The following is a 25,162-nucleotide window of genomic DNA, read 5'->3' on the forward strand; positions in this document are numbered from 1 at the left end:
GATCAATAGCACTTGGGGTTATTTTGTGCCTGCATAAAGCTTCTATCAGGTAAATCTTCAATTTATTTCATATTTTACCAAATTGGTCCAAAACTTTGTTTACCACTACTTAAAAAATGGAATTTTTAATTCAAAATCAAAATTCCTTGTGACTTATTTTACAATAACTCTATGTCTTAATTGGTATTATTATGGCTTGTCTATTGGAGTTGTTTTGTGATTGTGTTGAGAAATGTGTCTCAACCTTGCAAGCTTTTTTCTAGAAAATTTTAAAAAATTGTAAAATTTTGTTTGTGGTAGTTTTCTACATGTTTATGAGTTTGCAAAAGGAGTACGCAGTATTAAAGATGTGTCTTGTCATTAGTACAATATTGGAGGGCTATTTTTAGAGTATAAACAACTCATTATATGAATTTTATTGGGGTCTCAACTAGAGGACAAAATTATGGAAAAAAATGGTATTCTTGGAGTTACAAATGACAAGTGAATAACATGTAGCATGGTTGTTTTTCCCATTGTTTTGGCCCATGGTTTTGTAAGACCAAAAATAGTTTCCAGGTTGTAAATCACTTTAAAAGAAAGTCTTGGGGAAATGTTTGGATCATTGAGTTTTGTTTGCAAGACTGAGTACTAGAAGGATTCTATTTGAGTCTAAGTCCGCATTTAGTTATTGTGATGTTTTCATGTAAAAACTTGCATTGCAAGTGTATTGTAATCTTCTTGATTTGATAATATATTGTGCAAGTTTTGGAGGGTGGGATTTTTCTCTCAGAAGGGTTTCCCCATGGTAATCATTGTGTTATGCATTCATTATTATTTTGATTATGTTATTATGCATTTCTTGAGATCTCTGCAATAGTTAGTTAAATTTTCATAATCATCCTCTTAAGTTTAGTTCAGGAAGTGATTTCATGCACCATATCCTCCTTACAAGTGGTATCAGAGCCTAGCCAGTTTTGGTTCTATTTCTTGGGTACAAATTTTTTTGAGCTAATAAAGGTTTGAGTGGGAGCTTGTGTAGAGATCTTCATTTCTATGTTGCATGATTGTAAAGATGGCAAGCATATTAGGGAGGACTGATGTAGAGAATTTTTTTGGCACAAACTTTGAGATGTGGTTTAGTTAAAGATGGACGATCTATTGATTGATCAGGATCTATGGGATGCGATTGATGAGAATAAGTAGAGGCCCTTAGATCTAACTTTAGTTGCACAATATAATGCGATAGATAGAAAATCTAAAGGTCTCATTAGATTATGTCTTGTAGACTCAATTTTGATTAATGTTCATGAAGAACCTACCGCAAAGAAGCTTTGGAAGAAGATAAATGATATTTATCAAGAAAAATCACATGTGAACATGATTTTCTTCATGAATAAGTTGCATTCCTTGAGAATAGAAGAAGGTGAATAGATTTATGAGCACATTGGAAGTTTTAATATGTTGGTGACTAAGTTGATCTCCATTGGGGTGTCGATGGATGAAGAAGAAATGTGCCAAATCTTGCTATGTTCATTGTCAGACTCATGGGATAGCCTTGTCATGGTCATAGAGAGAAATTTAGTTGTCTTGAAGATGGAGGATGTTGTTAGTTCTCCAGTTTTTGAGGAGATGAGCACAACTATCTCTCTGAATGCCTAAGAGGCTTCTGAATTATGAGGAAGACCAACAGAAAGAGGAAAGAATGAAAAACAACATGGTCATTCTACTATCCAAGAATAAAAGGAGCTCAAATTCTCCTTGTAAGTCCAAGGCAGTCTAATGGAACTATGGTAAACTTGTAAACTTTTGAAAGTATTGTAAGGAGGAAAAAATAATAATAGTAAAATAGCACCTCTCACCATTTTCATACCCACATCATAAAACTATACATGCACAACCACATCTATTAGTTTGCTAACAAATTATAAATTCATTGCTAGTCCTTGGATATACAAGACATCATCAAATCTTCTAATTCTACCATCATAAAATTTTACACAAATACTTCCATGACTGACAATATCAAGAACTAAGTTATCACCCAAATATACCTTACCACCACCAAACTTTTTATACTTACTAAACCGTTTTCTATTAGGATTCATGTCAAAAGATGCACCTAAGTCTACCAACCATGCATTGTCACCTACATGAGTGACCAAGGATGCAATGGAAGCATCTCCATCTTCCTTCCTAGACTCAAAATCAAAATCTTGTTTCTTCTTCTTTCTCAATGTAGCTAGAACAAATGGAAGAAAAGAAAGATGTGATTCATTTTCCTGCGATACCTAAGAAAGTTGATTCGAGGCATTAAGAAAGACAAGATGTTGAAGAAATCTCTATGAGTTCTAGATTATCAGAGGAAGAGGGAGAACATAATCATGAACCTGAACCTAAACTAGATCTTGTTTAAAGGTCTAGTAGATAGAGGAAAGCACCAGAAATGTATCGATATTCTCTTGGTGATTAGAGGTGTATATTTTCTTTGAATGCTAATATTGATGAAGTGAAATCTATAGAAGAGGATATTGGTATGAATGATTTAGAGTCCTAGAAAATAGCCATGGAAGAAGAGATGATAACTCTTAAGTGGAATAACACATGGGACTTTGTACCATGTCCTGAAGGACAAAAGCCTTTTTCTTGTGAATGGATGTTCAAAAGGAATATGGGTTCATATGGAAGCATTGAAAAGTATAAAGCATGCTTGGTTGCAAAAGGTTACTCCCAGGGTGTAGTAATTGATTATGGTGAATTTTTTTCTATTGTATAAAAAATGTTATCCATTCAATTTTTACTCTCTATTGCACCAACTTATGATCTAGAAGTTGTGAAGATGGATGTGAAGACAACTTTCCTTGATAGAGATTTGGAGGAAGAAATTTGTATGACACAACAATAGAACTTTTTGGTGAAAGCTAAAGTAGTTGGGTCTATAAATTGAAGAAATCCTTGTATGGTTTAAACAAAGCCCTAGGATGTGGTACTAGAAGTTTGATACGCATGTACTAAGTTTGGGATTTTTGTAATCTAAATCTAATCATTTTATATATTACAAGTCTGATGGTGATTATTTCCTAGTTATTGTCTTATATGTTGATGACATGTTGTTTATTGGCAAAGGAAAGTGTTTGATTGGAGAATTAAAATCTTAGCTCTTAGTAAAGTTTAAAATGAAAGATCTTGGTGCAACAAGATACATTCTAGAAATGGATGTTATAAGATGTAGAAAAAAAAAAGATCTAGCTAGGCCAAAGTAAGCATGTTGGTACTATTCTGAGAAGATTTAATGTGTAGGATTCTAGACCATTGAGTGTTCTTGTTACTATGGGAACAAAGCTTTCTAGCTCATAGTGTCCTTCATCCCCATTGGAGATGGAAGAGATGAGTTGAGTACCGTATAAAAGTGTTGTTTGAAATTTGATGTATACTATGGTTTGTACAAGACCAGACATTGCCCAAGTAGTGGGAGTACTCTCTTATTACATGTCAAATCTAGAAAGAGCACATTGGGATGAAATAAAAAGAGATTTTAGATACTTGCAAGGTACCTCAAAGTACTCTATATGTTTCCATCAAATAGGAAATGGGAATTCCTTGGATATTCAAGGCTATGTGGATTTAGATTGGGTTGGTGATGTTGATAGAAGAAGATCCACCAGTGCATGTGTGTTTACATTATTTAGTTGTGCAATCAGTTGGATGAGAAAGTAATAAACTATGGTCACTTTTTCCACTATAGAGGCAGACTATATGGAAGCTACTTATACCTACAAGGAAGTCATCTAGCTAAAGAGACTATGTTCGAATATAGAGTTAAAATAGGGTACAGTGATAATTTATAGTGATAGTCAGAGTGCAATCTTTCTAGTGAAGAAAATGACATTTCATGCGATGACCAAGCACATTGATGTACAATATCATTTTGTGAGAGATATGACTAAGGATGGCAAGGTCAAGCTTGAGAAAGTAGAAACTTTGACAAATATTGTTGATGCATTAACTAAGCCTATGAGCATAGAGAAATTTAGTTGGTGCTCAGATACAATGGGCTTCATGGCTCCTAGAAATTAAGTCCATAATACTTTGGATCCCCTGACTCTTGCAAGGTGCTTGAAAAGTTGGAGAATTTTGAGAATTGTGTCTCAAGCTTCTAAACTTTTTCAAAAAATTCTAAAAAATTGTGAAATTTTGTTTGTAGTAGTTTTTTTACATGTTTATGAGTTGGAGAAAGGTGTATGAGATGTTAAAAATGTGTCTTGTCCCTAGTAAAATATTGGAGGGCTATTTTTAGAGTATGAACAACTCATTACATGTCTTTTATGGGGGTATAAACTAGAGGACAAAATTATGGATGAAAATGCTATTGTTCGAGTTACAAATTACAAGTAGGTAACATGTGGCATGGTTTTTTTGCCCATGGTTTTGGCCCATGGTTTTTTGGGACCACAAATAGTTCCTAGGTTGTAAATCACTATAAAAAGAGGGCTTGGGGAGGTGTTTGGATCAGTAAGTTATGTTTGCAAGACTATGTGCTAGAAGGGGTCTCTTTGAGTCCAAGTTTGAGTTTGAGTTGTGGTGATGTGCTCCTATAAGAACTTGCATTGCAAGTGTATTGTGATCTTCTTGATTTGATAATACATTGTGTAGGTTTTGGAGGGTGGTTTTTCTCTCATAGAAGGGTTCCCCCATGGTAATTATTGTTTTATGCATTCATTATTACTTTGGTTATGTTATTATGCATTTCTTGAGATCTCTGCAATAGTTAGTTAAATTTGCATTATCATCCTCTCAAGATTAGTGTAGGAAGAAATTTTGCACACCTTTGCTTCATTAAAGAATCAAGGTACTAACCATGTTTCTAAAAATAGTTTTTCCTCATTTTATTATTTTAATGAAAAAAAAGGATAGGAATTTAAGAGAAAAACTTTCTATAGGTTTTACACATGATTGATTATTCTTACTTTTTCCTCCCTTTTTCTTCCTTGGAATTGGTTAGATATCATTAAGTAATAACCAAGCTTTTCATTGAAAGATGGTTTATGCAATCATTCCTTCTATTTGGGTGCATCCTTACCAACTTGATGTCGAAAAAATATCTATGTTGGCATCAAAATGAAATTTTGAATTAAATTTAAATGTAAGACAATTTAAAACTAATTTTGGATTTTATTATTAACAAAGATAAATTGTCATTTTGATGCCTGTATAGACTTGGCTTTTGAGGGATGCTATTTATGTGTTTCAAAATATGCATGTACCTACAATACCTATGAATAAATAGTTGTGCAACTTGAGTTATTCTTCATTCTAGAATCTCCAATATGGCTCGTGAGTTTTTAAGTTAAGACTTTTATGTTCGATGATAGCTAGAAGCAATAATAGGCATTGAGTTCTTAGTGTTTTATTACACTTCTCAAAGTCACTTGTGAGGAGATCAACATCTTCGTACATTCATAGTCTAGTGACCATGACAAGTATATTCATGAGCCCATATTTGAACCACTAGATGAATTACATGTGTGTTTGGTAGTTAGATATTAGGATTTATTTGAAGCTGTAAGAGGATATCACAACATCACAAAAAATAATTTTTTATTATCTTCAAGATTCACTTATTGATTGTTCATCACTAGAATGACATGGCCTTGTCATAGAATGAACTCAATAGAATCCCTTAGAATATTTTTATAAATATAATACATAAATGAAATTGAAGTTATCTAAAATTTGATACAAGGAGTGTGTTTGTGACAACAAAACTCAACTAAAATACTAATAAAATGTTGTATCTATTGTTAAGTTATATCATTAAATTTACAAGATGTAAACAATTAATTTATTGCCACTTTAGAAAGCTAGAACATATTCTCTTGGCTTTCCATTAAGATCCATGAACTTTATCTGTCATAATACCTTCAAATTCATGAAGTTCTTTCATAGTTTTATAGTGATTCTCAGTCTCTTTAAAAGAGAATTTCATGGGAAAATTTTGTTCACTCCTATGATGAAATTGGATTGGCTCTAAATGATGACATGCCTTGTAGAAATCTTTACCTAGGCTAATTGTCAAAAAATGATAAAATAACAAAGAAGGCAGTCGACATAGAGCAACTAAGCTATTCAAAAACACGAGGGATCGAGCTACTCTATCATCAAAGATTAGCTTAGCAAGGGAGAGACTAAATCACGTGGTCATCATAGGGAAGCTTGGCAAGGTAAGGACTGAGCTACTTGGCTAAAATAGAAGCTGAGTCAATGTTATCACTTGGCAAAGACAAGACTAAGGAAAAATGACACTTAGCAAGGGAATGATGTTAAGTGATGTGAGAAGAAAAAAATAACATTTTAGAAAATACACACAAACAAAGAGATTTTTTGCTCAGTTTTGACAAATAACTAAATGAATAGAGAAATAAATAAATGGAGACAAGATCAAACACAATACACTGGACATGAGAAATTTTTCTTTCTTCCTTTATATTAACTATATCAAACTATCCTCAGGGGGAACATCTGGTTCCTTTTCATTTGGATTGTTGCAAGAATCTTCTTACACACTTGTCATTTTCCATTAGCACTTTGTAATTTTTTTGAATGAGCTTTCCAACACTCATCAAATTGTGCTTCATGCCCAAGGAAAAATAAACATTTTGAATCTCTCTCTTCTCACCTTGATTCGTGTAGGCCATAATAGATCGTTTTTCTAGAATAGGAATGGTTCCATTATTTGTCATATTGATTTAAATTTGAAATGCTTATCAATAAATGAAAATAAGTTTTCATCACCACTCATGTGGTTGATGTAACCACTATCCAAATACCATAACTTAGGATTTCCTTCTTCACCAATATTGCACATGATGAAGGTTGTGCAATTGTTTACTTCACCACATTCACATCAACCACATTTGTACTTTGTCTTGATTGGTCACCTTTCTTTTTCTAACATTCACTTCCATAATGCCCAAATTTGTGGCGGTAATAACACTCCATGTTGCTCTTATTGGAGTTGTATTTTTTCTTGGATCCTCTAGAGCTTTTTTGAGAGGTACTCATTCTCTCTTGGTTTTCTACTCATCCTAAGCTTTCTCCTCTAGCATTTCTTTTTTCCAAAGTTGTCACAACCTTTGCCTCTAGATCCTCCACCAGATCCATTTCTTCCTCTCCCTCTACCTCTTGAATTTGATTGAGGTTTAAAATATTTCTCTTGAGAAGATATTGTTGATCTATTGATTTGGTGTTCATCAGTTTCGAGAGTACCCATCAACTCACGCATTGTCAAAGTAATGGGGTCCTTTGCCTCTGTAATTGTCATCATAAGATTATCATACTTTGGAGGTAGACTTCTCAATATCTTTTTGACTATTATCCTTTACTCACAATCTTCTCCATTTGACTTCAACCAATTTATCAAACTAGAGATCGTTGAGCTAAATTCAGCAATAGACTCATTATCCTTCATTTGAAGGTTCTCAAACTCCCTTTGAATCATCTATAGATTGACTACATGGAATTTATCAGCCCCTTTGAAATTTGTCTGAAGGAAATCCCCATGCCTCTTTTGAATAATTAGTTGTTGCTATCTTAGGAAAAAATACCTCTATCATGTCTACCTCAATCAAGCTTAACACTTTTGCATCCTTGCTTCTTGAGTGCTTCAGCTGAGTCTTTTGATTTTTGGTGAGGGTAGCTTATTGTGTTGGGTTGGTGACATCATTGAACCCATTAACTACCAACTCCCAAAATTCATTTGCAACCATAATGGTTCTCATCTTCTTTACCCCAAGTGTTAGAATTTTGTCCATTAAAGGACAATGGCTACTACAAAGTCATTCCTTCATCTCTAGCCATGTCTTCTACACAAAAAACTCCAACACCCAAAAATTGTTAAACTCACAAGGATGTGGGGTAAAATGGCTTTAAAACCATGTCAAAAGTGATAAAAATTTGAAGAAGGTAGTCAAGAGAGCACAACAAAGCTACTAAGCACCACAAGGGACCAAGCTACTCTGTCATCAAATATTAGCTCAGCAAGGGAGAGACCTAATCACTCAGTCATTAGAGGGGATCTTGGCAAGGTAAGGACTGAGCTACTTGGCAAAAACAAAAGTTGAGACAATTTTATCACTTGGCAAAGACAACACTAAGAAAAAATAACACTCGACATGGAAAGGGTGTTAAGTCATGTGAGATTCAAAAACAACATTTCAAGAAATATGGCTAAACTAAGGGATTTTCTGCTCAATTTTGACAAATAACTAAATGTACAACAAAATAGATGAATGGATATGAGATCAAACACAATACACTAGAGATGATCAAGTTTTTTCATTTTCTTTCTATTAACCATATGAAACTATTACAAATCTAGAGAGTGAACCAGAAACCCAGAAGGACAAAATATGTAAATACTAAACAAAAAATTCCCTCTCATTTTTTAATTCAAACTTAACAACCACATTGAATATCTTTGTCCAAGCTACAGTGTCAGAGTAGACTTAGGGAAGTAAACTTATGACAAGCAGGTGAATGACAGGCTCTAGGGAAAAACTAAGTAAATTAAAAAATCCAACATTGATAAGTTCCACAACTTGTAGTAAAATTATACCCACTTACAAATGTGTTGGCATCCTCTTCTATTCTACGGGTCATCATGTCCTTTACTTTTATACTCATATCTAACACCAAAGCTGAAAATTGTTAGACCTTAAACTATCTTACCTTCTAAACTTCAAAAGCAATGCATAATTTACTTTACATACTTGTATCTAGGAGTACATGTTAGAGGAAAGGTAATGTTTTTCTCTTTTCATTTAGGGCTCCTTTAATTTATAATTTGTAATATGCCTATACTCTATCCCACAACTCTCATTTTGGCACATGCAAGGAAGATTTTCATAAACGATGTCAAGGTTGGCTTATACTTAAATAATACATCCTCTATAAAATCTTGTTTGTCAAATTCACTAATTAGTTCTTCACTTTCTTGATTCTAAAGAAGTGCATCTCGGACAAAACATTTCCAGTATATTGAATCAAGTGTTTCCTTTTGGTGTTCGAGTTTGAGTCATATGAGAGAATCTCCCTCTATATCTTCTTTTTCATTTGAATCCATATTAAAATCTCTTCAGATATTTTTAGTTATTGTTTGGAATTTTCTTCTCCCAGATGTAAAATGTTATCTAGCTTAGTGTCTTTGTATACAACTTCCACTTACACTTCTCATTTCTCTTTACCCTACTCTTCATCAAAACCATAAAAAAAATTTTAATTGATTTTAGCTTATAGGAAGGGTCCATTTTCAAGAGGTTAATAAAAATTTATATTCTGAAATATTTCCCTTGTTTTAGGTTTACATATCATGAAATTCATTCCATTTTATTGGCAGTCCACTCTTACACTTTATAAAACTCATTTGATTATATTCCCACACTTACATTTTATGTTTAAGTGATCTATACTTTAATGACAGATTTTGTGACTTGTACTTAAGATTGGATAAACTTTACTCTTACTTTGATATATCTTCATTCTTGTTGTAGAAAAATACTTTTGAAAATAATCAACTAAAAATCAACTTTATATCTCTATTGGAATGTGTAATTTCCCCCTCAAATGAAATAGTAGAGGATTCTAGAAACTCCAGTTGGATTATCTAATAGGGTTAGGGAAAATTAATTTTACGTCTGTAAAGTTCTAGAAGTCATTTCTATTTAGATATTTCTAGAAAAGTGTATTTTTTCTATGTTGGTCAATTTAGATGTTTCAGAAACAATCAAAGACCTATAAAAGAGTCACAATATAATGGTTTTCAATCATCAAACAATGAAATGATTCTATAATTTCTACTATAGTGTGTATTTTGTGTTTAATTATCATTGTAGATCCAATCCATCCACCTCCATTAATTTCTCTTGTCCTCCTCCTCCTCGGTAGATGTTTCTTTTTTAATATAAATTATCATACTTGCTCCTCCACCCCTAGTTAAGGCAGGCATTTGAGCTACATCTAGCCATTGCTCTATTTATTTATATCATAAGGGGGATCAATAAAATGACTAGCACCATGTTCAAGTAATGTTTTTTGTGCACATATTCTCTAAAAGTGCAAAATTTTGCAAGACGAGACTATATAGATCTATCTGTAATAGGCCCAAAGAATGTGAAACTAAAAATATAAAATGAAAGAGCAAAAATATAAAATACTGAAACTACTGATTTAGATCATTCACAAACTTGATACTAAAAATTATATTGAAACAATACTGAATAATATACTAGAATGATATGAATAATAGTATGAATAATACTGAATCATTACATTGATCTTTGGGCATGTTTATATAGTATTATTTTCCCTTACAGAAACTACTTACGAGAATAACTTTCTACAACTATATATTGAACTAATTTCATTTATCTAATCTAAACACAAAAACTAACCTAATTAATGTAATAAACCTAACATTCCCCCCTTATTACATTAATTCGACAATCATTCTCGCTTATTTAGAAACTAACCTAATTAATGTAATAAGTCCAACTTTCCTAACCTAATTAATGTAATAAGTTCAACGTTCCCCCCTTTATTACATTAATCCAATAAAATTGAAAAGCCTTCACCAAGATGATAAAGGTTATGGGCCCAGTTGGAGGAGATGTCAACTTTTGAAGGAAAGACGTTCAGACATATTAGTGGTGATTGTTTCTACGACACTTGAGGAGGCATTAGACACACTCGAAGGAGATGTGGACTTTTGGAGGAAAGGCATCTCATGTGCAGCACCAAAGGAGGCATCAGGCACACTCCATGGAGATGTGAAATTGTGGAGGAACTATGTCTCATTGTGTAAAAGAGGTAGAAACAATGTTTTTATGAGGCCAACTTCAAGATTTGCAATCTAAAGTTGGGATATGAGGGCAACTTCAGGATTAAGATTTGCAATCTGAAGTTGCGGACTATTTACAAAGATTGGTGAAGGAGCTCAACTTTAGGATTAAGATTTAATGTTGAACTTATTACATTAATTAGGTTAGGAATGTTGGACTTATTACATTAATTAGGTTAGTTTTTAAATAAGCGAGAATGATTGTTGAATTAATGTAATAAGGGGGGAATGTTAGGTTTATTACATTAATTAGGTTAGTTTTTGTGTTTAGATTAGATAAATGAAATTAGTTCAATAAATAGTTGTGGGAAGTTATTCCCATAAGTAGTTGTTGTAAGGGAAAATAATACTATATAAAGATGCTTAGACATTAATGTAATTATTATTTAATATTATTCATATCATTCCAGTATATTATTCAGTATTGTTTCAATATCATTTTTAGTATCAAGTTTGTGTATATCCAAATGATCTGAATCAATAGTTTTAGCATTTTATATTTTTGCTCTTTTATTTTATATTTTTCGTTTCACATTCTTTGGGCCTGTTATAGTGGTATTAGAGTGGGTTAATCAATGGGGAGAAGAGTTCTTTTAATGGATTTTGGATGACCAGATCCTATTTTTTGTGAATAAAATAGGAGGATGGAGGCAATGGAGGTTGGAGGATTTTTATCATCTCAAGCTAGCTTCTTGCTTAGAGATGATTACTACATGAGAAGCCACGATTTTTGTCCCTGTAAAGCTGGGGCTTGGCCAATTCCTCCTTGAAGATAAGAGGGGAATTGATAGATTTGTGTCCCTGATGAAAAGAGGGGGCTTGGCTATGTGATTGTCCTTCTATTCCATTATGGCATTTGAGACACTAAGAGGAGATGTCAACTTTTGAAGGAAAGACATCCAAACATATTAGTGGTGATTGTTTCTACAACACTTGAGGAGGCATTAGGCACACTCGGAGGAGATGTAAACTTTTGGAGGAAAGGTGTGTCATGTGCAGCACCAAAGGAGGCATCAGGCACACTCCATGGAGATGTGAAATTATGGAGAAATTATGTCTCATTGTGTAAAAGAGGTAGAAACAATGTTTTTATGAGGCCAACTTCAGGATTTGCAATTTGAAGTTGGGATATGAGGGCAACTTTAGGATTAAGATTTGCAATCTGAAGTTGCAGACTATTTTCAAAGATTAGTGAAAGAGCTCAACTTCAGGATTAAGATTTGCAATTTGAAGTTGCAAACTACTTTCAAAGATTGGTGAAGGAGCTCAACTTCAAGATTAGGATTTGCAATCTGAAGTTGCAGACTACTTTCAAAGTTTGGTGAAGGAGCTTCATCAAAGTTTATCATCTTGGTGAAGGCTTTTCAATTTATTGGATTAATGTAATAAGGGGGGGAATGTTGAACTTATTACAATAATTAGGTTAGGAATGTTGGACTCATTATATTAATTACATTAGTTTCTAAATAAGTGAGAATCATTGTTGAATTAATGTAGTAAGGGGAGAATGTTAGGTTTATTACATTAATTAGGTTAGTTTTTGTGTTTAGATTAGATAAATGAAATTAGTTCAATATATAGTTGTGGGAAGTTATTCCGTAAGTAATTGCTGTAAGGGAAAATAATACTATATAAAGATGCTTAGACATCAATGTAATTATTATTCAATATAATTCATATCAATATTCATTATAATTCATATCAATATTCATATCATTCCAGTATATTATTCAGTATTGTTTCAATATCATTTTCAGTATCAAGTCTTTGTGTATCTGAATGATCTGAATCAGTAGTTTCAGCATTTTATATTTTCGCCCTTTCATTTTATATTTTCAGTTTCACATGCTTTGAGCCTGTTACACTATCTTTGCAGCATAAAACAGAGATAAAAAAGTTGAATAATATATTAATCATGGATGGTTTACAATATGCATAAGATGCACAATATATATAGAATCAACCACCGTACACACTAAAATTAAGGTGAAATCTCACAAAGAAAACCTTAAACTTTGAAGGCAAATTTATTTGACCTTAAACTTTGTCTTCTGTACATAGATATACCCAATCTGACTCCAGCTGAGGATTCAAACTAAGTTGTGCCATTTTGGAGGTGCTCTCAGCAGTATTGGTATTGGTATTGGTATTATGGTAATCATGAAGAAACATCTCTTCCCAGTCATCACTGCTAACAGAGGAGTGATTGTTTTTCCTTTCACCCAGCATTAACGAATTCATCTCTTCGTTGTGAGCAATTCCATTTGGGAGATCAGAACTGAATGTCCATTGGGGATCAGTTGTATGATTATCTAGATTAATTGTATCCCCACTACTGCTATTGTTGCTCTTTGTCCTTTTCACGATATCAGAGTTCTCCCTGAAGGCCTTGCCTGCTTCCAAGCTCCAAAGCTTCAAGAAAAGATCACTTGGTTCCTTAGTGTTCTCCATCAACTCATTCTCAGACGAGAGGATTGGATTTTATGTGGAGAGTCTTGCTTCGGCTTCAAGCCTCGCCATCTCCCACTCTGATGCGTGTCTCACTTCTGCTGTGGGCTGATTGTTGCCCATCTCAGAATTGGGCTGGTTGTTGTCGAAGGATCGAGTCCCATTCGCACCAGTTTTTTCTTCAAATGGGCATTCCAGAAGTTCTTAATCTCGTTATTAGTTCTCCCTAGCAGCTGAGAAGCTACTATAGACCACCTGCATAAAGTCATTATATTAATGTTAGCATTATCACTACTCCGTCATAATCATCAACATCTCTAGTTGGTTTGTTGCCTAGAATTGCATGTAGGTGAAGGATACTTCTTTCTTCCTGTACTTGAAAGTTGCCTCACTTAATATCGCGTCTCGAGTGATTCGTCCAACGCAGGCGGCAACTCTTCCCACGCCGAAGAAGCCCTGCATATAGTAATTGATATAACATTAAGTTACAACCTACCCGCTAGCACAAGCAATTCTCGTGGGAATCAAATACGGCACATCATTGGCGCTTGTCAAATCATTCGTTATTTCATTACTTTATTATTTGTGTGATTATACTTTCTCTGGCATTATATTGTTGTTTTGCGCATTGTGTTTAATTCTATTAATAGTGTCTAAAACATTTACATCAGGGTTCATATATTCAACTATATAGAAGCTGCCACATGGATTGGTCATGTTCATACAAGTATTAGCACACACAAAAGTTACAGATGATGTATACCTTTCTAAAGTAGACATCCATTTAATATAGATATAGATATGTTTAAAATTCAATATTTATCAAGTATCAATTTATTGTTAGGTGGAAAAAGAAAAATATATGAGATGGAGAGAAAAGTTAATATGATAAAGAAATAATTTCAGCACAATATTACAATATATGTGAATATTTTTTTGGTATGTTTATACGTTTGACTATTTACAAATTCTCTTAATATCAACATAATGGATCCATTCCCATGATTTGCCATCTCAGTCATCAATGAAATATTAAGAAAGATCACAGAGTTTGACCCAAAACATTGATATTAAGAAAATGCACATACAGTCATATCTAAAAATACACAAACAACAAATAAGATTAGTTAATTTTGAAACACAACCTATATAAATTCAAGTAATAATTATTTAATTCATAGCAATTGCAACCCAACACAAATAGAAGGTATATCAAATGGATGTAAAGTTTGTCTTTTTGAATGGTGTATTGAAAGAAAAGGTTTATGTGGAGCAGCCACAAGTGGTTATGAAGTCACGGGTGAATAAAATAAGGTGTATAGATTGAAGAAAGCTCTATATGGGCTCAAGAAAGCTCCACGGGCATGGTACAATAGAATTGAATCATACTTTAGCCCGCTCTCTACATAAAGGCAGAAAATGGTAAAGTGTTGATTGCTGTATTGTATGTTGATGACTTAATTTTCACTGAAAATGATAATTTCCTAATTGGTGAGTTCAAAGAGGCCATGAAGAATGAATTTGAGATGATAGATCTAGGTCTCTTGAAGCACTTTCTAGGCTTAGAAGTAAAACAGATGCATGATGACATCTTCATCTCTCAAAAAAAAAAAATGCAAGATAGATTTTGGAGAGATTCAAAATGCATAATAGTAAGGCAGCCCCAACACCAACAATAGTAGGTTTAAAGTTGAGCAAGAAAGATTGCAACGTGAATGTGAATCCAACACTATACAAGAGTATGGTTGGAAGTTTAATGTATTTGATAGCAACTTGGCTTGACATGATGCATGCAGTAAGTTTGATTTCTAGATTCATGAAAACTCCAAAGGATTTCCATTAGCAAGCGGGAAAGAGGATCCTAAGGTATGTGAATGGTTCCAAGGGATTTCAAATTTTATTTACTACAGATAATGATTATAAGTTGGTTAATTACATGGATAGTGATTGTGCTAGAAGTCTAGATGATAGGAAGAAGACTTCCAGATTCATTTTCCATATGGGATTCAATGCGATTTCATGGGCAGCCAAGAAGCAACCTATTATTTATAGGAAATACAACAACACATTAAGCTATTTGGTTAAGAAGGATCTTGATAGATTTGATTTGAAAGGAAAGATGATGAAACCACATTTTTTTGTAACAACATATGGTCAATTCCACTATCTAAGAATCCAGTCTTTCATGGAAGAAGCAAGCACATTGAGACCATATATCACTTCATCAGAGAGTTGGTGGAGAATGGAGATATCAAAATAGAATTTTGCAAGTCTGAGCAGAAGTTAGTAGACATTTTTACAAAGCCTTTGGACATAGAAACTTTTTTGCACCTAAGAAAGAGTCTTGATGTAGTTGATTTGCATCAAGAGTGATCTGTGTTTGTTTGGCTCGAGACAAAGGGGGAGTGTCAGAAGTTTAATGTGATTGGTCAGTTGCCCTTGGAGCCAAACACCCACCTACCACTCTAATGGCCTGTAGAAGCAATATACAAAAATATTAAATGCAAGTAGGTGAGTTCAAACCCAAAAATGATAGGGAAAATAGTTTACAGTAAGACAAAAGGAGTGAATCCAATTCATTCGATGAGTTAGAGAGACTAGAGAGGGAAATTGCATAGCACATAGTAGAGATAGAATGACGATCAACAGATTAGATCAAAGGTCAAAGAATAGAAGGAAGTTTCAAAAAGAAGATAGAGGTTGTAGTAGAACAGGTCTTGATCTCCTTGTTCGCTATGAGTTTGTATTATTTTGTCCTCTGAAGTAGTGATTTCTCTGAGTGTCATTGTATGCAGCCATTAGAGTTGTAAGTTTAAGTTTAAAATTTTAATAGTTTGAAGTTTTAGTCCTTTTTTGGTTGAAACCAAATGCTCCTAGATTTGTAATAGTTTTAACCTAGTTCAATAGAAAGCAAGCAAGCAGGCATACTAATTGATCTAGTTGTGTTGGTTCTTTGTTGTCTACTTTCTATGTTAACAGAGTTCATTCTCTGCTCACTTGGCATCCTCAGTGGTTCTTTCAAGAACCACACTTTTCCTTTGTTGACCAAGCTCACTCAACATCTAAACTATCGAATTTTCCCTTTGCTATGAACCTCACTTGACTCTGTCGTGTGCCAAGTTCATTGGGCACCATCTCCTTGTTACTTAGCACATTTTTGTGCTGAGTGAAATTTTATAAGTTTGTGATGTATTTTTCACATAAAGAAGCCTTAAAATTGAGAAATTCCTTAACCAATAACCAAAATGTGTATATAATTCCATGCCAAATAAGAATGTGTTAAAGTCAAATGATTCTACATGACTTATACTCCAAATGAAATGAAAACAATATATAGACTAGCTTGTTTGGGAAGAGCACGCCAGCATCCATGGCCATTTTGCTTAATATACTCAACTAGAATCTTATCTTCTTCACTTGTCTAGGGTCCCCTTTTCAGGCCAATTTTCTCATAGCAAGGGGTTCTAGTCGTTATTGTTATGTTTCTTACTTGCACCACCAAATTTATTATCACTCTTGAACGCCTGAATAAAAATAGAGTTTACAAAAGGCAAGATTGGCACGACCATATCCTTTTTTTTTTCTCAAGAAACATTCTCTTCAAATTAATTTTATTCTATACAAGTTGTCCTTATTTTACTTGTAGTAGGTAATGTATTATTCCATTCACTTTGTCTATTTTTAGATCATTTTTCTATAGTTTTTTATTTTATTAATAAATATATTGCATAGTAAAAAAATTAATCACAAAACTATATATTATATTTATATAAAAAGAGTAATCTATAAAATAATATAAAAATATATTTCAACAATCATACTTATATTACATGTTTTTAAAATAAAATAAATAGACTCAACCTTCTAAATTAAAAAACTCATATTTCATAATGCTACTTCTGTATTTAATTTTTGAATTTTCTAGAGTAACAAGTTTGTTAACTGTGGAGGAAACTCCGTAGTTAAGCGTGCTCAGGCTGGAGTAGTACTGGGATGGGTGACCTCCCGGGAAGTCCCAGTGCTTCACCCCTGTGAGCATCACCTAGATCCAATGAGTGCTAAGTGTTCCATTTATTCTCATGAGAGATGGATTCATGTTGAATCACTACTCATGAAGCATGGGTCATCGAGTTTGACTCAAAATCACACAGTTAAATCCTGATATTCACATCACAACAAGTTTGTTGATTAACATGTTTCTTGATTAATCTCCTTCTTATCATTTATAGTCACTTCATTTATTTTTAATTTAATATTAATTTTATCAAAATATTCTTATAACAATCTCAACTTTTAATCAACCTTACTTACAATTTTTTTTAATTTATTTTTTAAACTATTATATTAATAATTTAAAAATGTATTTCAATCATTATTCACCGATAAATTTGGTATTTCTATTTATTAACCATATTTCTCCTTCAATTGTGAAGTTCAAGTATCACATCACAATGCTTTTTGTCGTGATCGAATAGAACCAAGAAAATAGGCATTAAGTATATTATTAATTTATTTTAAGTCTAACAAATACATTAAATTTTAATGTAAATTATTTCAACATTGTCCCATAAGAAAAACTTTACAACATTCCTTTGAGCCAATGTAAATTCGGTATTTGTATTTATAATGATATTTATATTTCAATTGGGAAGTTTAAGTGTCACATCACTATGTTATTTTGTCAACGGTCAAATAGGAACCATTTGTAAGTCGTAGTGTAAAAATATTTCCCATATCAGAAACTTTACAACATTCATTTGTTATGTCTTAAGCATCACACCTTAAATAAGCCAACTTTAACTATTTAAAACTTTTCCGTTAAAAATTAGTGTTGTTGTTTAAGCCATCTATTATTCTTTTAAATGTAGATGTGAATCTGAATAGTGTAATGCCAAAAGCCAACATTTAGGAGTGGAGGGGGACCATCGATCCAGCCATATTTTGCTGTACACAAATAATAATAATAATCTCAACTGCCTATCACGCTTGCCGAGGACTATACCCTGCACCTGCACGTATGTTTGCATATAAATAAATATTAGTTAAGCATTACTTTTCTATTTATTAAATAGTTTTGAAGGATGGAAACAGCAATTTAATTTTATGCTATGACCTTAGACGAGATTAAAGTGCGTGAATTTTAATGTTGAATGGATTACTTTAAATTAATACAACAAATTTAAAAGTTTCTGTATTTCCGTTTCTATATAATTTCATGAGATTGGTTTATTAGTTTCCTGCAAATATCTTTAGTGGTTATATGGTTAGTGTGAATTTGAGTAATTATTTCAGTTTATGAATATCGTATTTTAATACAAATGCATATTTAATTTTGGATTTAAAGTGTATTCTACGTATTTTGTTTGAAATAGATAAACTAGATTCTATAAATATCTAGCTAGAAAACTTGGAAACATAATTCATACAATGGATGATTGAGGGTGTTTATGTGCAAATCAAAAAAATAAAAATTGAGTATCTTTTAGAACAAGCTTATACATATATATATTCTATAATATATATAGGGAAGTTGAGTTACACGGTTTTAATTTTTATAATATATAGTATGTTTATATGGAAGAACAAAAAAATTATTTGTTGGTAATTTTCATGTTCAATAATTTATTTTTTATTCATCATTAAAAATAATTTGAAAAATAATTTAACATACAAGGTGGTGGTGAAGTGGCAGTAGTGTTGGAATTACAAGTGGGAAGAGTAAACTTTTGAGGGAGGGGGATGAGGGGGTGAATCAGGTGTTTAAGCTTGGACCCATAAAACGATTATCATTCATTCATCATATGCATTCAATATGTAAACTAAAATAATATATAAAGCGTATGCATCTAAATCATGTAAACATGTAATCTATCACACACATAAAACTAAATATGATCCCCCAGAAACCCTCCAAGTGAGAAGGTAAAACTGAGGTGGGGATGACACCACAAATCTTCACTACTACAACAATAAAGTGTATTCAATGAAGGTTACAATGATTTGACCATGAATCATGGTATGCCCTATGAAAGACTTGCCCTATTAAAGGCTTACAAAGATTGTTTGGTCTCATCTTGTTAGAGGATTTCAACACCTTGTTAGAAGTGTGCCTAGTTAGAGGACTTCAACTTACAATTAAGTAAGAATCCTATTAAAGGATTTCATATAGCTTGTTAGGACTACTGTATTAAGAGATTTAATTGAAATCACCTGTTAAAATATCTCAGCATAGATCCTACAATTGACACTTGGTTGCCTAATAAAAAATCACCTCTCCACAATGTCTAATTGATCCTTGACGATCAGATGTCTCAACGTTATATCCTTCTCTCTATCCTCTATTCTTCTATAACTGATTATATAATTCACTCTTGATTTTAAGTCACCTTGAATGCTCTACAAACCATCTTGTTCACTCCTCCAATTCATTCATTCACTGTTAACGAGTTTAGGACTTTATCCTCTTTAAGAAGACTTAGATGGCTTAGGGTTAGGTATGAATCTATGAGTGAGATTCATCCATTTTTCTGCTTAAACCATCCCATTTTCTAATTGGCTACATGTAATTACATAGAGAATCCAAATATAGATTTGTCCTTATCTCCAAAAGATCGTAAGCTATCCTTAAGTCTGCTTAAAAATGATTTACATTTTTTTTTATGCCATTACAAACAAATATGTCAAAACTATTTTACTCGGAATATGAAGTCACTAATTCTCAACATGCATTGTATTTCTATTGTTAATTCAACACCTGTACTACTCAATGTCCAGTATTTACTTGGCTCCTGAATCACTCGACATGGTCTATCTACTCGGCACTTGAGTGACTCAGTACATGAGTGACTTGACACTCATTGCAACTCAACATGGTATAATATTTACATCTTGTCCCTGACATGTATTATTCGTTTGGCATGAACTAATTAAATGGATTAAGTATGTTGACACTCACTTGTCAAAACCAATCTGAGATCAACAATCTCCCCCATTGACATGAGTGTAAAAAACACTTAAATATACAATAGTATCCTTAACTTCTCAAGCTTAACATATCCATTCTACTCAACTTATATACAAAACTTCAAAATTTAAAAATTCTGCAATAACCTATATACCTCAAAATTGATAACTCCCCATGAGTTAATGTGTTTGATTTATATCCAAAATTTGTGTTCCTCTCTGACTTCAATGCACTATATCTAATACTCTTTCATTTGATATGCTCTGTCTTGATGTATCTCCCCATTCTTTATTCTTCCTCTATTTCTATCTCCCTCTGTATTATATCTCCCCCATAGTATATTTCTCCCCCTTCTTGACACTTATGTCAAATGGGCTATACAAGTATAGTGTGCTTGTCCAAAAAGGATTTATGGACTTCCATTATGATTTTGAGGGCTGCATCCTAGTTGTCGCATGCAACATCTAATGACATAATTTGGACAGCAAGCTCGACAGCAAGGTGCACTAGGCCATCTAAGGTAGAAAGATTAGAGTCTTTCTTTAGTAGAGTCTCAGCATAACCTAGTTCCTTGTGTAGTATCTCCATGTGTGGATTAAGGATTTTTTTTATACATGTCAATTTGGCTCTTATGCTAGCCTCATCTACTATTAGTACAACTAATTGACTTTGTGGCTAAAGCAATGTTCTAAAATTCTTCTCACTTTGAACTGGGTTCTGAGGTAGCTTAGTACCTGATATGTTAAGGTTTCTCTCCAAACTCAAAATATGACTCCTAGTCTCTTGAGTAAAGAGTGTAGGATCACTAGCTTTGTGTACAATGAGAATATATTCTCAAGTACCTTGTTTACTTCTTCAAACTTAGTTTCCAATGCAACTTGAGTTAATGCTATTTCACTAGATATTTTCTCATTCACTTTTCCTTGAAACTTTTTCTCAGATCATTCAAAATGTTTTGCAGTAGTTTCAAGGTCCTCATTACTAACCTTTTCTGCTATATCTGTCAGTTGTTCTATCAGTTGCTTGGTCTCTTCAGGAGTTGGCAGGCTGAATGCATCTAAAAATATCTTTAATGTCTTGGAGTGCTTGCTTCTATCTATGTTGTCTCCTGAGCATTTCTTGATGATTTTTCTTCTCCAAGGCTTGGTGTAATATGCCTATTTGCTCCAATTTCATAGTGTCATAGTCAAACTTTTGAATCGCAATTTCTTCATCAAGTCTTATGTCTCCATAGTGAATAGCCTTATCAACCTTTGATGAGCTAGGGTTAGGCACTGAGATTCATTATGGAATGGCTTCCATGCCCGACTTCTGAAGAACTTGTGTAGGTGGAGTCCCAAACGATGATAGTGCTACCAGTGCTTGGATGGCTTCCCATTCCTTCACCTTAGGTGTTTTCTCATGCTCTTTAGGCTTTCCTTGATCTATCACTATGACTTGAATAACATCTTGTTCTTGTGCTTTAGGTACATATGAGTCTATCTATCCTAGTTTTTGTTTTTGACCTATAGTTCTATCTTTTTCTTTTACCTACTTCTTCTCAATAGTATCATCTTTAACACTTGTGTCAACCATAGCAGATGTATCTACTATCATTTGAGTCAAAGGTTATACACTTGTAACTAAAGGGATGACAGAAGGTGGTTCTTGTGTATTCACCTTTTCCCTTATGACCTCAACTACTGGCTTTTACAATTCTTCTACACTAACCAAAACTTAATTTTCATAGAGTTTTTCTTGGAGTGTAAATTTGTCTAGAATCTTCTTTAGGTCATTTGCAGTAAGTGGATTGATGTTCTAAGCTGAAGCCTTAGAAAAATCCTTAACAATTATGGTCTCAGTTGTTACACTTGTGTCATGAGGGGAACTGACACTAGGCATTTGTGTGTCCTACATACTCTATTCATCTTGTTGTTAATTAGCTATTGCCTTGTCATCATCCTTCTTTTCTATTTCTTCCCTAACTATAGTGTCTTTACCATCATCTTGCTTGAATTCAAAATAAAGAATAATGAGTAGAAATCGATCATATACCCTTCAAAAAACTTGGACTTAATGTAGAGTGCTTATACAGTTGCAAGCTCGACATCAGCCATTTTCAGAATCACTCGACATCCATTGATATTTCTATCACTCGACAGCTACTACAAGTTCAACATCAACTAGTTTGTTTGGCAGCTTGGCATCAACTAGCATTCCACTTGGCATACATAGAAAACATGTCATGCTATAACAACATGAAAAACTTAAAGATTTAACTTTTCAACAACATCTTGCATCTTTATTCATGCTAATGTAGTTTTTTTAGTACTATCTCCTTTGGAATTGATGTATGATATAACACTTAAATATCAGTCCCACATACCTCTTGATTGCCTAGTTTGATGAGGTGTGATCACCTGGCCCATTGGGTGGAGTGATCCCTTCTCCATTTGATGTGCTCCAATCATCTGTCTTTTTCCATGTCTTGTCCATCTCATATCTAATGTGTTTAACATCTGCCTTGTCTTTTCCTTTATCAAATTCATAACTTGGTGCCTTTGACCTAGTTGGGCAATGTTTACTAATGTGACCAGTCCTCAAACAGCTGAAACATGTGGTTTGACTCAACCACCTTTTGTAGTTACCACTAAAATGTGTCCTTATGTAATTCTTAGGAACATGTCCATATTCTTGACAATAATGATAGCTATATCTTGTATTATAATCCCAATTATAAAAGTTCCCATAACTTCTTACCTTTGTTGGTTTGTTTGGTGACCACATAGATTTGGACCTACATTCAAATGCTCTATGTCTAGATACTTCTCATACTTGTAGTAATATCTTTCAAATCCTTGTTTATCTATGGTCGTAGTTTTGCATTCATGTGCCTAATGACTTTTCTTGTTGCACTATTGACAATGAGTTCTTAGGCTTGACATTTGGATTTGTATTCTTACTCCTACATACATTAGTAGTATGTCCTTTCTTACCACAATTATGACAAGTAGGTTTGGAGTTCTTACCTTTGATGTTCCTTTCTTCAGTGACTTTGGATGATTCTCTTTCTTTAGTGCTTGTGTAGCCCAATCCTGATGTATCTTTTTTGGATCTAGGGGATCCCAATAATTGTTCAAAGTATTTGATGACTTCATTTGGCTTGTTGAGACTTTCAAAAAATTCTTTTTCTCTTTCTAAGTCCCTCTACAAATTTTCATTCTCCAACTTCAATGTAGTTGTCTCAATATCCTTGACAATCAATTCATAGTTGGCATTCATCATTTGACTTAGAGTATCTAATTTCATGTTGGAAATCTTGGTTAGCTCTATTGACTTCTCTTCCAATCTATTTGCTAGAATCATTTTTCTTCTTCAATCATGGCTTTGTCTTCCATAGCCTTCTTCTTTAGTTCAGTCACCTCACATAGTAGTATAGCCTGTGATTCTTGCTCTAGCTTTAGATTTCTGATTTTCTCAGCTTGGATTCTGTTCTTTTCCATTAGATCTGCAACTATTACATCAAATTCATTGGTGTTTCCATCTACAAATAGCTTGGTAGTGTCTATCTCTTTGTATAGTGTGTCATTCTCTATAATAGAAATTTCTTTCTTTCTCTTCAATGATTTCTTTATTTCCTCTCTTGCCTCATTCAGTTGATGTAATATGAGATGTATTTCAATTTCTTAATTTTCAACTAGTCATTCCTAGCTTGTAGACTTTCATTTCAAGATCTTCCCTCAAAGCTTTAAAGCTTCCCTTTTAGAGAACAAGGCTCTGATACCAATTGCTGGAATTATAAGTGGTAAAAGTAACCTTCTAGTGGAGGTGAATCAAATATTTAAGCTTGGACCCATAAAAATTTTATCATTCATTCATCATATGCATTCAATATGTAAATTGAAATAATATGTAAAGCGTATGCATCTAAAGCATGTAAACACATAATCAATCACACACATAACACCAGATATGATCACCTAGAAACCCTCTAAGTGATAAGGTAAAACTAGGGTGGGGATGACACCCACAAATCTTTACTACTACAATAATAAAGTATATCTAATGAAAGTTACAATGATTTGACTGGATGAGTCATAGTTTTCCCTATGAAAGGCCTACTCTATTAAAGGCTTACAAAGACTATTAGGTCTTAGCTTGTTAGAAGTGTTCTTGGTTAGAGGACTTCAATTTACAACTAAGTAAGCACCATGCTAAAGGATTTCATACAGCCTATTAGGACTATGTTATTAAGAGATTTAACTAAAATCACTTGTTAAAATGTCTCAACATAGATCCTATGACTATCACTTGCTTGCCTGATAATAAATCACCTCTACACAATGCCTAATTGATCCTTGATGATCAGATGTCTCAATGGTCTATCATTCTCTCTATCCTATGTTCTTCTCTAACTAATTCTACAATTCACTCTTGATTCTAAGTCACCTTGAATACTATGCAAACTATCTTGTTCACTCCTCCAATTTGTTCATTCACTGTTAAAGAGTTTAGGGCATTGTCCTCCTTAAGAAGACTTAGGTAGCTTAGGGTTAGGTATGAATCTATGGCTGAGATTCATCCATTTTGCCACTTAAACCTTACCATTTTCTAATTGGCTATATATAATTACATAGGGAATCCAAATATAAATTTCTCTTTATCGCCAAAAGATCACGACCTATCCTTAAGTAGGCTTTAAAATGGTTTACATAGGGGTATATGCACCAAGTTGTGGTGCCAAAAAGGTGACAACCTTTTTTTTCCATTTTTGAATAGTGCGTACTCACTTTAAAAAAAGTAAAATTTTATAAATGGGTTGCATACCCACAGCCCATTTATTTTATCTCAAATTTTTAGCTTCTTCCAACAACAACATGTACACAAGTTGCATAAAA

General features: G+C 33.2%; 1 pseudogene; it reads right to left on the reverse strand.

Annotated features, from left to right (window-relative positions):
- Positions 1-25,162, reverse strand: part of LOC149565514 (transcription factor MYB17-like) — a 148,441-nt pseudogene that overhangs the window by 123,200 nt on the left and 79 nt on the right.

The sequence above is a fragment of the Cupressus sempervirens genome, chromosome 3, assembly GCF_028749045.1.
Source record: "Cupressus sempervirens isolate cs-2001-9-10 chromosome 3, ASM2874904v1, whole genome shotgun sequence".
NCBI classification, from domain to species: domain Eukaryota; kingdom Viridiplantae; phylum Streptophyta; class Pinopsida; order Cupressales; family Cupressaceae; genus Cupressus; species Cupressus sempervirens.